The sequence below is a fragment of the Lagenorhynchus albirostris genome, chromosome 15, assembly GCF_949774975.1.
Source record: "Lagenorhynchus albirostris chromosome 15, mLagAlb1.1, whole genome shotgun sequence".
NCBI classification, from domain to species: domain Eukaryota; kingdom Metazoa; phylum Chordata; class Mammalia; order Artiodactyla; family Delphinidae; genus Lagenorhynchus; species Lagenorhynchus albirostris.
The window spans coordinates 1503364-1517787 of NC_083109.1; the positions used below are offsets into that span (position 1 = coordinate 1503364).

A 14424-nucleotide genomic window follows, 5' to 3' on the forward strand; every position below is an offset into this window, starting at 1 on the left:
ATCAATCCACTGTTTTCCGTCTGTTGCCTTTTCAGTAAAACGATCCTCTTTTGACGTCAGCGCTGATGTCAGGAGAAGGGGAGGCACCAGACACGCTGCCCTCAACAGGGGGGCCTGTTTGAATCCTCCCAATATTCCTGCTGTGTGACCTTGAGCACAGTGCTTAATTCCTCTGAGCCTCAGTTTCCTCATCGGTGAAAGAGGAGTGATGATGGGGCTTCCTTAAAGGGCTGTTGAAAACACTGAGTGAAATAAAACAGGGCCAGAGGTTGGCCCGTGTAAGGGCTCATAAGAATTGCCAGGAAGTGACATATTAATAGCCGATCACAGTCACACTCCACAATGTTTCCTTTAAATCAATTTATTTTAAAAAGAAGCCTACAAAGGTCAACGTGTGTGTGTGTGTGTGTGTGTGTGTGTGTGTGTGTGTGTGTATTTGAATCCTGAGATAAGTTGGGTAAGGGAGCAATGACCAGTGTGACCTTAGCCTGGTAAAGCCCGTGGAACCGCAAAGGAGATGCAAGAGGCTGGCCTCTTCCTGTGCGGGGGTGGGGAGTCAGAACTAGAGAAGGAGGCGCTGGGGCTTATGGGAGGCTGTCCCGCTCACGGTTAATTGTGAGACGCTCTTCCTCAGTGCTGGCCTTTTGCCACTCGCATCTGGGGCTGGGAGTCCCTCGTGATGTCTGCAGGGCTCCCGGCCGCCTCCACGCCTCCACTCCTGGAAGCTGGGGCGATGTCCAGGTACTCCTAGAAGACTGGTCTCCGCTCCTGGCACTGCCCTTTAAGAGTAAAAAACCAGCAACTGTTGTTCCTGGATGGAGAAGTTCCCTCCAGGAGGATGAGGGACTGCGGGGGAGTCGGCCGTTCTGCCTGGAGAGGAGGCTGCTGGGAGTGGACGGGTGCCCGCTCCACGAAGATTTCCCCATGAGGACAGGGAACTGAGCTGCCCTGCAGACCTGGGCTCAGTGTGGAAACTGCTGGGAGCAGCGTTTCCCAGGAGAGCCGAATGGAGGTGCTTTTTGTAGATAGTGAGCTCCCCATCACGGGAGGTGTGTGAGCAGAACTAGCCCACCTTCTGACGGTGATGCCGTGAAAGCATTTCCAATGGCAGAAGCAGGATCAGACTTGGGGTTTCCAAACTTCATTTTGGATTTTATTCCTTGAAACCATTATTTACACTTTTTCTTCCTCTGAACAATTTATGTATTTTATTAAAAGAGTGAGTTTAGTTTTAAAAAGGTAAATCTGTGTCATTACCATAGAGAGGTTACCATAAAAAATGGGTACAAGGGAAAGTGGTATTTGACGTTAGCCAAGTACTGCTGCCTGAGAAGGGCCCTTGAGCCTTAGACCTGCTCTGACGTTAGCCAAGTACTGCTGCCTGAGAAGGGTCCCCGAGCCTTAGACCTGCTCTGACGTTAGCCAAGTACTGCTGCCTGAGAAGGGCCCCCGAGCCTTAGACCTGCGCGTTCCTTGTTTGTAAAGGGACACTGGCGAGTGTCAGACAGGTGCTGGAGATGGACTGTCACTAACAAGACGTTTTCTTGGATGTGACCGGCGCAGAGCAACGAGAGGGTGGAAGGAGCCAGCTCCCTCGGGCCATTGCGTCCATTACCCACAGGCCACACAGGCCCTCACCCGCCCTGGGGGGAAACACTGGCCCCGAGGCCCCCGGGGAGCCCTGTCTTGCTGGACCGTGTCTGCACCAGGGATCCTCCCACAGGACTCGGCTACGGGCACAATTTGAAAGGTAAATCGGGGACACACATTTCAGGTGTGTTAATGCAAAACGCAGATCTCTGGTGCTCAAGGCGAACCCTGAGCTCAGGCACCTTGAGGGGCCCCGGGAACACCTGTGCGCCCTGGGACCACGTGCTGTGCAGCCCCGGATGCCAAGGGGTCCAAGATCTAGCCCAGACCCCCCCGGCCACCAGCACTGTGGGCTCAGGAGACTCTATCCTCGCCTTGCAGGAGCTCGGAGGTGTGGGAGGAGGCCCTAGAGGTCACCCACAGAGCACAGCGGCCTTTGAGAACAAGGGTAGCCTGATAAAGTGTCCTGGAACATTCTGAACTCGCTAAGTTCTATCCCGGTGGGGCTCTGTCTGCAGAGGAAGTCATTAAAAGGGAAAGAAAGCACGAACCCAGGTCCCTCTGGCTCCCCTCTGCTGCCTGTCCCGGCAGCTCTAGGAGCTCAGAATAGGCGCTTCACACTTTTATGGTCAATCACGGTCCTCGGGCACAGTGTTTGGAGCCCCTCCGCCCAAGAACTGAAATGGAGGAGCTGGTGCGGACACACCCCCTCTCTCCACGGACTTCAGCTGGCTCTATGGACATCTCACTTTGGGGAAAGTGTGTCTCCTCCTGAGATGAGAAGAGAAGTGAAGAGAGAGAGAGACAGAAACTTTCTCCATGTCGTTGGAGACAGGAAGCTCCCCCGCCGCCACACGAGACTTGACACCCCAGTCTGGTGTCTGGCCCGGAAAAGGGACCATCAGACGTGGTATCTGAAACAACATAGCTTAGCGAGCGTGCTGTATTTGAAGAACACTTAAAATCCTATGTTCACTGCTATTTTGGTGAATTTTGCATATGTATCAGTTGAATCATTTGAAACTGCCCATGTTCTTCCTTTTTTGACTTCCCAAGATGTCCATTTCCACCTAATGACAACTGACACCACACCTCAGAAATGATGCAAACATGTTGCAACAAAGTAGGCTGATTTCACTGCTTCGCATGAGAAAGAGGATTTCGCTGAAGGTTAAGGAGGTCAGGCTTGGTTACAGACAGTGGCTGTGTGAGCTGTTGTGATCTGTCAGACGCTGTGGCCAGGTGAGGATGAGTATTCAGTGCGGTCCAGGTGTGGGCTGACAGCTGGCTTACCGAAGAAGAGAATCATGAGGTCAGAGTGGTCCCAGGAAGAGACTCAGCCCAGAGACGTCCAAACTTCCTGGAAGGCAGAGCTTCATGGGGGATTAAGCTTGGCAGGTGAGAGGAGGGCATGGGCCGCTGGGAGGGTCTTTGGTAGCAAGAGTCTATGTATGGTCAAACCGTTTTCTGTCCTAAAAGTTGTAATTCCACCCTAGGCGGGGAGAGCCCCTTTGGAGCAGAGCAGACGGCTCTGGACTCTGCACGGCTGCCTGCTGACCTTTCCCTGGGTCGCTTTATCAGCTTCCCGCACCTCTCACAGCGCTCAGTGCCGTGTTGGGGGTGCGCAGGCCCTCCACTCAAGCTGCCACCGTCGTGGCAGGATCTCTGTGCTCCAACAGCACTGCTTTGCTAACCTCTGATGTGAACTGAGATGTCGGCCTCGGGGGCCGGGACACCGTCCAGCTCGGTGCAAGCACCTGCTGGCTGCTCCAGGCAAATTGTGAAGGGCCGACTCGGGGCCACAAACCTCCCCCCTGCTCCTCACTCTTTGTGTCTCCCCGGCAAGGTGACTCGGAGTTTCAATTCCATCTTTGTCTTTTTTAGAGTATCTGCGGCCTTTGAAGGCAGCTGCTGGGGAATCGGATTCCCCTGCACAGGTCCCGGGCATTCTCCCAAAACGCTGGTGGACGCGGGAGGCTCTCCCTGGGGTTACAGATTCACAGATAAGCCACACGGAGCAACATGCGTTTACCGTCCAAAGGCTGCCCTTCTGGCGGTGGTGATGGGAGCGCTGGGCCAGGAGAACAGAGACCCTCATTCACAAGCACTTACTTGGGTCGGCTTATTCCGCCGGTGATAACTCAGGCGTCTGGACAGGCAGATGCCGGCGGTGTCAGGTTCTCTCTAGAAGCCACTGGAAATTGCTCAGAGAGCTTGGAGTTAGAGACTAGGTTTTGAGTAGAAAAAGATGGAGTCTGGACTTCCCCGCCCTCCCTTAGAGCCCTGAGCCCTAAGGACACCATCTGAGGACACCCCGGGGCACCCTAAGTTCCAGGAAAGGCAGACAGCAGAGTGAGGAGAAGCCCCCCTCCGTGCCGGGGGCTCCACGGCACAGACGTTGCCGAAACTGCGGGAAGGGACGTGCCAGGCCCCCCGGCGCCCGCAGAGCCCAACACTGTCCAGACCCAGGGCCTCGGCTGCCCAGCATTTCCCTATAAAAATCATTTGAGTTTCATTGTGGACTCACTTGTGCGGTCCTTCTGCATCCGCTTCCATAAAGAAGCAAGTGTCTTTGCCAGGCGGAGGGCATGGGAACTGCCCAGGCCTGCCCAGTGCCCGCCCTGCCAGTATGAGGGTGGAGGTGGGCTCAGAAGGTCCACCCGGTGGAGACTTCACATTCCGGAAGGACCCCACTTCAGGGGAGTCGCTACAGTAGCTTCAAACACAGCTATGTATGCATCGCGGGGTCCATCATGGCAGAGAGACGCCCGCCAAGCCTCCCGCCTGTAATGCACAACGTTATTCGTCAATCCTGTAATTGCCACGTGACTAGGAAGATTGTATTGCATCGAGGGTGTTTTTGTGTTAAAGACAATAAACGCAGACCTTCAAATTATCAACAACTATTTGCCGCGCTGCTCGGGCCTTTCTTCGTGTTTTATTTTGGGGGGAATCTCAGCAAACCGTGCTACTGAGACCCTGCCCTTGGTCTCTTCACCCACAAGCTGCTACCTCCCCAGGAGCAAATGCCCTGCTACTCAGGACAACCAGCAGAAAAGAGCGTCAGACCGTGGAAGGGAGGGATAGACCCAGGCCGCCGAGAGTCAGGGGCCTCTGCTTCTCCAGTGGAGCCGGGGTGGACCGTCCTGCTCTCAGCCTCTGGACTCCCCTGGGCCCCTCCTGCCCCATCGTTCATGTCCCCCACTGGCCTGGTGCTGGAGCTCACACCCCCCTGCCTGGCTCCTGATTCCCTGCCCGGCCTGCCCCACCGCCCCCTTAACCCTCACCCTAACCCTCAGCTTCCCAGTGATCTGCCTGCCATGTCCACTCCAGCCAGGACCTTCCTCTCGCCAAGGTACCCTGCAGGTCGTCCCCCACCCCCGTGCCTTGGCACTTACAGTGTTCTTGAAAGCTTCCTCCTTTGTTGACTATGCAAATCTCTACCCTGCCTCCTCCAGGAAGTCCTCCAGAACCACTTGTCCTCTCTTCCCTCTTCTTCACCCCTGGAAGCCAATGTATTGCTGGGCTCTGTAGTTCTGTAAAGAGGGCCCCAGTGTCCCCTCTGCTCAGGATGGCTTTATCAGAGTCCCAGAACTGTGACCTGGGCTGGCTCCTTCCTGCCGACCACACTCATTGAGTCACCAGGACTGGCCGAGCCAGGGCGGAGTGGCCTGAGCCCTTGACTCACCTTCCTCCCCAACCCAGGACCTTTTTGACCTCCCGAGGGGCAGCCATGGCCAGATATCCTGGTCGGCCCTGCTCCAACCTGCTGACAGGTGCCCAGGCCTGAGAGCCCCTCCCCTGGAAAAAAAGAGACAAATTCCCATCTGAGAAGCCGAGCTCCAGGGGCTGCAACGACAAGGCTGCAGCTGCTGCTGCCCTGGGGCAGTTCCCAGGGTGGGGTGGGGGTCTGGGAGTTTGCTGGGAGGGAGATGCCACCTCTGGGGGCGCTGCCACCCAGGTCCTGACAAGTGCATGTGTTGTGGCCTTGAAGCTGGTGTTGACATGGCTCTGGGGCAGCTGGAAAGGAGGGCCAAGTGTGGCCCCAGGCCGGCGGGGGCGGCAAGGCTGCAGGTGGGGCCGGGAGAGCCAGGCGGGCGCTATGGCCGCAGGCAGGGGCGCTGCCAGCCCCGGTCGGGCGTGGTCTGACTCCTGGAGGGCCCGGGGTTTGCGAGGAGACAGAGCCGCTGCGTCTGGACGAGAGATGGGGCTGGTCAGGCCTGCGGCCGGGAGAAGCTCCTCGGGCCGGGCTGACCCTCCTGGGGACCAGCTGAGACTCTGGGGCTTTGCCTGAGGTGTGTGGGTCCCCGACTGGCCCTCTCCAAGCCCCCGGGGCCTGGCCAAGGCCACTGGAAGGGCTACAGGGGATGTCAGGAGAGAGCACCCAGGGGCATAAAAGAGGGGTGCCTCCTGGCCCCCGAGATTCCTTCCGGGGAGGTGTCTGCTGTCTTTGGGGCCCGGGAAGCCTGGCGGCCACCGGGACCCCATCCAGCTTGTACCAGCTTGCTCTGACCTGAACAGGCCAGCCAGTGGGCGAGGCGGGCTCAAGCGAGTTCTCAGGGAGGGCGAACGACATCTAAACCCACTTAGTGGTGAGGAAATCTTTCCAAAACGCTCCATGATTGTGTGGCCCGTGGCCAGCGCCCTGCAGAGGAGCTGGGCCCTTTCCCACTTGGGAGAACTCTCACTTTCTCATTCCAGGGGAGAAACGCGATTTTCTGGCTCACCGAGAGGCCTGAATGTTCTATTAAACCCCAGGAACACGCAGACCCAGAGGGGATTTGAAGAGCCGGCTCAATTTCCGGGTCCCAGATGCCTTGATCACCACAGGAAGTGGGGTGGCTGGTGGCTCTGCGGGGCCCGAGGGTGCCCGTGTGTGCAGGCCCCGCGAGGCGCCTCTGGGGCTCTGGGCGTGCACAGGCACCCCGCGACCCGCCCGTCTTCCCGCCCGTGGCTCCTCCCTCCCCCGCCTGGGGCCAGGCCTGGGATGCCCTCTGCAACCACACCTCTCATTTCTGTGGGAAATGCTTCCCGCAGACCTTTCCAGACGCCCCTGGCTGGGCCAGCAGCCCCCCTGAGGTCACCTCTGAACCTGGGCACCTTGGTGACCGTGGCCGGGTCCCTCCCCACGTCCTCCTCCTGTGCAGACCCCACCCCATGCTGCGCCTGCTGCCCTGGGCTCCATCCAGCCCCGAGGCCCCCGACAGGCCCCGCCCGTCATCTGCCACCCCCAAACCACTCCCGTGCTTTCCCCTGGAAGCCCCCCTCCAGCGGCACCGCCTGGGAACTCATCCTCCCGCCCTCCAAGGCCTCACCAGCCTGGCGTCCTTTGTCACTGCCTCTCTGTGCCCTCGGCCTCAGAGCGGGCGCTGCCGTGGCTCAGGCCAGCTTCTTTCCTCTGTCCGTGTGCCCCAAACCCGTGTTCCCACCAGGCATCCTCCCACTTCTCCCTGTGGAGGCCTGTGGTCCTGCGAGGTGTCCACATGGGTCTCTCCAGTGGTCCCCCAGATGCGGTCATGGCCCAGGACCCCCCCCCCCCGCCCACACCCAGGCTTCGTTCGCTCTTCCTGTTCCCCATTCTGCACCTGGCCCATCACCTCTGCTTGCCGCTGTCCGCATGGGTCCCCTGGCCAGACCTGTGTGCCTTTGTGCAGTGCTTGCATCCGGGATTCCAGCTCAGGGACTGTGCTGGCCACCAGTGCAGACAGGCCCCTGCATTTCACCAAGAATATCGACCAGCCTCTCTTCTGCCCGCTGTCTGCACCCCACGCATTGTCCCAGCCCTGCCCTCCTCAGTGTCCAACTGCCAGGGCTCCCCAGAGACCCCAGAGCCCTGGGCCAGGACGTCCCACAGCCCTCATCAGGCCACTTCCATTTGCTCCCTCCCCGGCCCTGCTGATCCGCCCCCGCCAGGCTTTATTCTCCCCTTGGCTCTCTGCATGTCTCTCTGTCTCTATCCCTCTGTTTGTCTCGTTCTCTGCCTCCTGTTTGTCCCAGGCATCTTATTTATTGCAAGATCGACATTATAACAACGTTAATGGATATTTTTAAAGGAGAACCGTTCGCTCGTGGTTCCACACGTGCACAGCGGCTGCGTTCCTGTGTCCACGTTCTCTCCAGTCCTGGCTGGTGACGGCCACTTTCGCATCACACAGCTTGAGAGATACCCTCTCCTAACACTGTGTCCACATTTACCCACTGCTCCATCCCTGTCACCAGTGTGGTCCCGTCCTCATGCTGATGGCCATGGCCTGGCGTGGACACGGGGCTGGGGCCCTTTCCCCTGCTTGGCCGCCGTGGGGGCCACTTGTGCTCTGTGTTTTTCTTTGTCCCTCGTCTCGGGAATGTCTCTGAGGTCCCTGAGGAGCTGGCACAGGTGACTCCGGAGAGGACTGGTGGCTGTGGTTACCTGCCTCCACTTTGGGGGGAATGACCGGGCAGAGCTGCTAAAACACAGACTGCACGTAACCCCACCAAGCTCGTGCAAACAGCCCAGTGCCCGTCGGCAGGGGAGCAGAGGGTGCGTGATGGGAGAGCAAGGTCCTTGCTACTGGAGGACACCCGTGCTGCACTGATGCTTCAGAGCGAGGTACCCGGGAGCTGCACCCCTGCGGCCTGGCACCTGTCTTAGCAAAAGGTGGGGAGGGCACCCACTGTCCACCCTGGGGGGTGTGGGCGGGGGTGCTGACTTCCTAGACACCCCTAACCTGGTCCACTGGGGGTGCAGGGCTGGTTCCTCAGTGGGCTCCAGGCACCCCCAGCCCAGTGCACGGGAAGCAGCGAGGGAAGGGACCGTGGTGGAGAGCCGGGCCCAGGACAGCACATTCTCGAGGCCAGAGCTATTTCCCCACTGCAGCACTGGCTTCCTGGGTGGCCTCCTCACCCAGCAGTTACCACTCAGCACCTCCCACTCACGCCTGTCCCGAGCCGGTCTAGTGGTGGGCGGCTGGGCATCTCCCAGCATGGTCCCCAGTCCACACACCACCCACCGAGGGAGGGGGCTGGGCTCCCACCTTCGAGCCCTTGGTCCTCAAACCTGCAGCTCCTCTCCCCCTCCTCCCTCCTCCCTCCTCCCTCCCTTGCCCAGCGGTGTCACCGTCCAGCACATCACTAGGCTCTGCCCCAGGTGTGACCTTGCCCCTTTGCTTCCCCCTTTCCCACCCCTACCTTGTTCGTGTTCCGGCCTCTGCATCTCCTACAGCCAGTACGCGTTCTGCCGTCTCTCCGGCTGCGATCCAGGCTCCACTTGTGCCCCTTTAAATCCCCTTCCAGAATCCCAGGCCTGGAACCTGCAGAGAAGGTGCCCCCAGCCCACTCTGCCCCCTGTGGGGGACCCTTACTGCTTTTGGGTGGGTGGCGGTGCAACTCCCAGGAGAGGGGGCTGCCCTGGCAGCCTGGCAGCCCAGACCAAGTAACCCAGAGAATGGTTTTGGGGAGGAGATCAAGCTGATGGGCTGGGAGCTGCAGCTTTCAGGGTCAGAGACCAGAAAGGCTGGCTGCCTGCCCCCAGGTGTGCTGGGCCCGGGCTGGACACCCTCCTGGGCTCAGCCATTCATGGGGAAGGTCCCTTCTCCAGGCTGCTCCCCATGTACTGGGCTGGGGGTGCCTGGCCCCACTGAGGACCCAGCCCTGAGGAGGACCCACCCCTCCCTGGACAAGCCATTCTCTTTCCCTGGAAGCCCCCTCTGCCGCCCGCACCAGCCTTGCACCTCCTCAGAGTTGTAGCTGCTCTGATTCAGTCTTTGTTTCCTGCTCTCATCCTTTCCGTGTTTGCAAGTGACACGGGAGCCCGGCTCCTGCGTGGGCTGGGGTCACTGGGGGAGGCCAGGGGTAGCTAGGACCTCAATTTCCAGGGAATTTATGTCAGCATTTCTCAAGAGCACACCCACCCCATCCTCTACCCGCTGGGGGCTTTTCAAAAAGTCCGCCTGCATGCATTGCTGACCGGAATGTAAAATGCTGCAGCCGCTGTGGAAAACAGTCTGGCAATTCTGAAAAAAAAACACCCTAAAAACGGAATTATGGTGTGATCCTGCAATTCTACCTCTGGGTATATTATCCCCGAGAGAACTGAAAGCAGGGACTTGAAAAGATGTTTGCACACCCATGTTCAAAGCAGCATTATTAACAACTGCCAAGAGCTGGAAGCGAACTAAGTGCCCGTCGATGGGTGAAGGATAAACAAAGCGTGCCTGTCCGCACAATGGAATAGAATTCAGGCTTCAGGAGCCCGTGGGGGGCAGTTGTGCTGGGTGGGGCTCCAGATGGCAGGCTCCACGCTTGGCTGAGCGAGGTGGGGGCTGCCCAGCCTGCTTAACTCAACCGCGAGTGACAAGTGACTCATAGCCGGTTGGCTCAGGTCAGGGAAGTGGAAAAACCCTGAGCGTTTAATAAATATTTTCCTCATCACCTTCATTAATTATGTCTCTACATGGCCTGGGAGGTGTTAATTTCCTTCTTTCCAGGCCTCGCTCACAGTGACAGAAGCACTGTCTGGGGGTGTCCTTGCCTCCTGGGTTCCACTTGTAGGGAGATTCTCCCTTGCTTTGTAGGCAAACTATGGTGATGACAATGGTGGTGATGGTAATGATGATGGTGATGATGACGATGGTGGTGGTGGTGATGATGATGGTGATGATGGTGGTGATGATGATGGTGGTGGTGATGATGGTGGTGGTGATGATGATGGTGGTGGTGATGGTGATGATGATGGTGATGGTGGTGATGGTGATGGTGATGGTGGTGATGATGGTGATGATGGTGGTGATGATGGTGGTGATGATGGTGATGATGGTGATGGTGATGATGGTGGTGGTGATGATGGTGATGGTGATGGTGATGATGATGGTGATGGTGATGATGGTGATGGTGGTGATGGTGATGATGGTGGTGGTGATGATGGTGGTGGTGACGGTGGTGGTGATGATGGTGATGGTGGTGATGATGGTGATGGTGGTGGTGATGGTGATGACAGTGATGTATGGAGGTCCTCCTATGTCAGCGCTCCTCCTAGCACATGATAAAGAGCTTGGACTTTATCTGGAGAATGATGGTGAGCCATTGAGATGTTTTCACTGCTTTGGGACATGATTCTAAGTGTGTTCTTGGGGGATGTCACGGTATGGAGTCAGACTCCATAGTGGGTGCAGGGTACCAGAAGGAGCACAAGGAGTCAGGCAAGAGGTGAGGGGGACAGGAGGAGTGACGAGAAGGCAGCAGGTTCAAGAGATGTATTGGAGGTAGAGCCCAGGACTAGCTCTTAGAGCAGATGTGACGGGTAAGGGAGAGAATCACCCATGAGATATGGAGGTGGGGAGAGCAGATCTGGACCAAAGTTTCTGAATTCAGCTGCTCAGAGATGCCTGTTGGACACCCAGGATCAGCAGCTGGACACACTGCTCTGGGTTTCAGGGACAGTCAGGCCTGGATGCAAGAAATGGGACTTCATCTGCGGAAATTAGGCGGTACTTATGTGGGGCTTGGGGCCCCCGGGGTGGAGGTTGGCAGGGAGGAGCCTGGGAAGGAGGCGCCAACAGAGGAGAGGGGCGTGGAGAGGAGGAGGGGGCATCAGCTCCTCCCCCGTGACCCTGACAGCTGACAGCAGCACCCAAGACGCCCATGTGAAGGCTGCTGACCTCTCCCCAGGTGTCCTTCTACCCAGAGATCCCTGCTCCCTGGTCTGAGGTCTCGGTGGGCCCCGAGTTATCTGGAGCAAGGAGGGGAGAGCACACAGCAAAGGCCAGGCTGCAGGGAGGAGGGCAGCCTGTTGCTCACTGAGTCACCTGTCACCCCATCCTCCCCTGGGCCCCTTGCCCTGGACTCAGGTCTGAGCAGCCCCCCAACCCTGGCACATCCCAGACTGGGCTCAGCTGCTTCACTGTGCAAAGCCCTGGGGGCATGGGGCATGGGGACCAGGCCTGGGGGCAGCAAGGGTCCTGCCCGCAAAGCTCCGCCCACCTCCTGCAGGTGAGGTCGTGCTGGGGCCTGTGGTCGCTCCCATTTCACAGAGACCCACCTGTCTGCCTTCTGATTTCTGGGGTCTCCTTCCTGGATCGCCCACGGCTGCGCCCTTCCTGCCCTTGGCACTGCTTTCCCGGGCCGACCACACCCTTGGCAGGATGGGCCCAACAAGGAAATCGATCCTGGCAGCTGTCGTCCTGGCGCCGCGGGGGCAGGAAGGCGGCCACAGGGAGGGCTTTTCCGTGAGCTGCTTTGTTCTGTCTTAGTCGGAGCAACATTAAGTTACAAACCAAAGGGTGGAAAATGGTGGGAATTTCACTGTGCTTGGCAGCGGAGCGGACTTCTCATGAGGGTGACGGTCAAGGAAAGTGCTCTCGGGGCCCAGTTGCTGCCGCAGACGAGGCTCTCAGTCGCCACCCTGGTGATGCCCCGCTCTGCCTGCTGCGTGGGGCTGCGGGTTCCAGCCCTTACAGCGCTTTCTCGGCTTCTGTTCTACTTCACAGGCAGTTGCCTGGAAATGGGGAGACGTTTTATAATGAAAACCAAACTCATAAAATGGGGATTTGCATTTAAGTTTTCTTTGCCCTCATTTCTGGGGAGGAAAGCAGAGGTGGGGTGTCTCCACACAGGTGATTCTGGAAGCACATGCCAGGGCTCCAGTGACCTGCGTGGACTCCATGGGATTCTATTCAGACCAATCTGTAACTGTCAGTGGCCAACAGGGACTCGGGGACATGGGGACGTGGGGACACAGTCTGTGTCATCCCCACTTGTCCCTGGCAGGCACTCGAGGGTGGAGACAGCGTGGCCCCTCTGGGAGCAAGAGGATGTGATGCCCGCTTCCTCTATCTGGATGAAGGCCTCGCTCTGGCCCTTCATGCAAGTTCCGGTTTTATCTGGTCTTTCTGGTGAAACTGGCAGAAGTGTGGTTTGGATGGGCATTTCCCTTTTCTTTCCCCCCCCCCTTTTTTTTGATAGTGCCATATTTAGATAATAATAAAGAACTCCCCTTAAAGATATCCAAATAGAGAACTGCAGAAGTTGCTTAGTAGAGGGGGCTCTGTTAGCGGCACTTCTGGGGCTGAGCCCGGTTCAGAGGTGCAGCAGTCAGCAGACCCTGTTCTGCCGCCGTAACGAGCAGGCCCAAGGTCCAGGGGCTCCGTCCCAGGGGGCCCCAGAGGGGCCAGTGCAGGGGCCCAGGTTGTCAGGGGAGGAGGGGCAGGTGAGCCTCACACCTGCTGAGTCCTGAGGGCTCCCACCTGCTGAGTTCTGAGGGCTCCCACCTGAACCTCAGTTTCCACGGGGGCCTCCACCCCCAGTGCGGGGAGGTGCCCTCCTGCCACGTGCCCTGAGGCCAGAGAAGGACTTCCGGACAGAGTCGCGGCCTGACACTCCTTTTCGTTTGGGTCTGATCCAGGGGTCATCTCGGAGGAGCTGGCAGAGCTCAGGCACCCGGCCCCGCCATCTGCACTGTGACGGGGAGGAACCTGAGTCTGCGGACCCTCCCTCCTCCCCCAGATGCTCCCACCAAACGGGAACAGGGGCCAGGTACTTCCGTGGCCTCTCTCCCACCTTCGGCCCCGTCCTGAGCCTCCGTCCCCGGACCGATCTATACCCGTCAAGGCTGCTCACGTGAGGCCAGAGACGCACGTGATTTGAAAAGTGGGGGGCGGCCAGACCATCCCACCCCGACCCGACATGGCGGTCCCCAGGCTGCCTCTGCCACCCACCCTGCCCCGCCCCTTGTCCTGCTGAGTCACGTTCCGTTCCTGCTCAGGGAGGCTGTGGCTTCTGGTGGGTCAGAAATGTTTCTGGTTGAGCTGTCAGATGCTGAACGTCCTTCCTGCCCCTTGAGAGGAAAGTTTCGGCTCTGGAAAATTACCAGGCCAGGAAGCTAGGGAGGTTTCTGCCCTGGGGCAGTTTGAGAGAGAAATTTCCCGGCTGGTCTCAGACTGCGAGGACAGACACGGGCTCCTGGCAACCTTTATTAGAACCACTTTCCTGACCCTCTGGCAGCAGGAAAGCCGTGTCCCAGACTGTCCTCGTGGACACAAGCTAGTTTGTGTCAGAGAAGTGGCTCCGCCGTTTGGAACAGGTGCAAACCCTAAGTTGTGAGTTCAGACACATGGACTCCTTCTGGAAAGCATGGCAAACCCCAGAGACTGCCTGAAATGATTCCTATGTGCGCAGGAGTCCGGGCCCTCCCCCACCCTCCCTGGGCAAACTCCTTTTCAAAGCACCTAGAAGTCAGGTAAATATGGAAAGTGGGTTAAGTACCAGCTAAATCATTAGAGCAGAAAACATAATTGCCAACCAGCCTACTTAAGGCTGGAAGTCCTGGGGTGGGGGGCAGGTCTAGAGCCCACTGAGCTCCCCAACCTGCACAGGGGATGCCGTTCAGGTCTGTAGATGCACTGATCTGAATATTTGTGTCACCCCTCTCCCTCCTCTCTGACCGAGGAGGGGACGTGACCCCCTCTGATCTCCCTCTGTCCCTGGTTGGGGCACCTGTCCCCCCTGTGTGGGTGTCACACCAGCACACACAGGTAAACCCCGTCAGTCCCAGGGAAGGTTCCTAAACGCTCCAGGGGAGAAGCCACTGGAAAGTTACACACAGCTCCGCTCGGGTCCGTCCGGGGCCACATAAAACTTGACGGATGGAAACAAGGGCAAACCGGAGCAGCCGACCCTAACCCTAGGCACATTAAATGTCCGCATGATGACATCAACCCTTCCGGGTTCCTCCGCGATCCTGTGCCCAAGAGGCCGGCACACAGGCTGCATCGTGGGCCTCAGTCTGTCCGTCTGTGCAGTGGGGGAGCCAGCAGGGCTGTAGGAGCTCCGGAGACAAGGCCACAAGCTGCCCAGAGCGGT

General features: G+C 58.4%; 1 long non-coding RNA gene across 1 annotated transcript; it reads right to left on the reverse strand.

The window, feature by feature from the left end:
* Nucleotides 1-355: 355 nt before the first annotated feature.
* Nucleotides 356-4367, reverse strand: LOC132506029 (uncharacterized). Its single transcript, XR_009535682.1, has 3 exons — nt 4118-4367; nt 3703-3817; nt 356-3573 (listed from the first exon to the last, which is right to left on the reverse strand). It is a non-coding gene; the product is annotated as an uncharacterized LOC132506029 (long non-coding RNA).
* Nucleotides 4368-14424: the final 10057 nt, after the last annotated feature.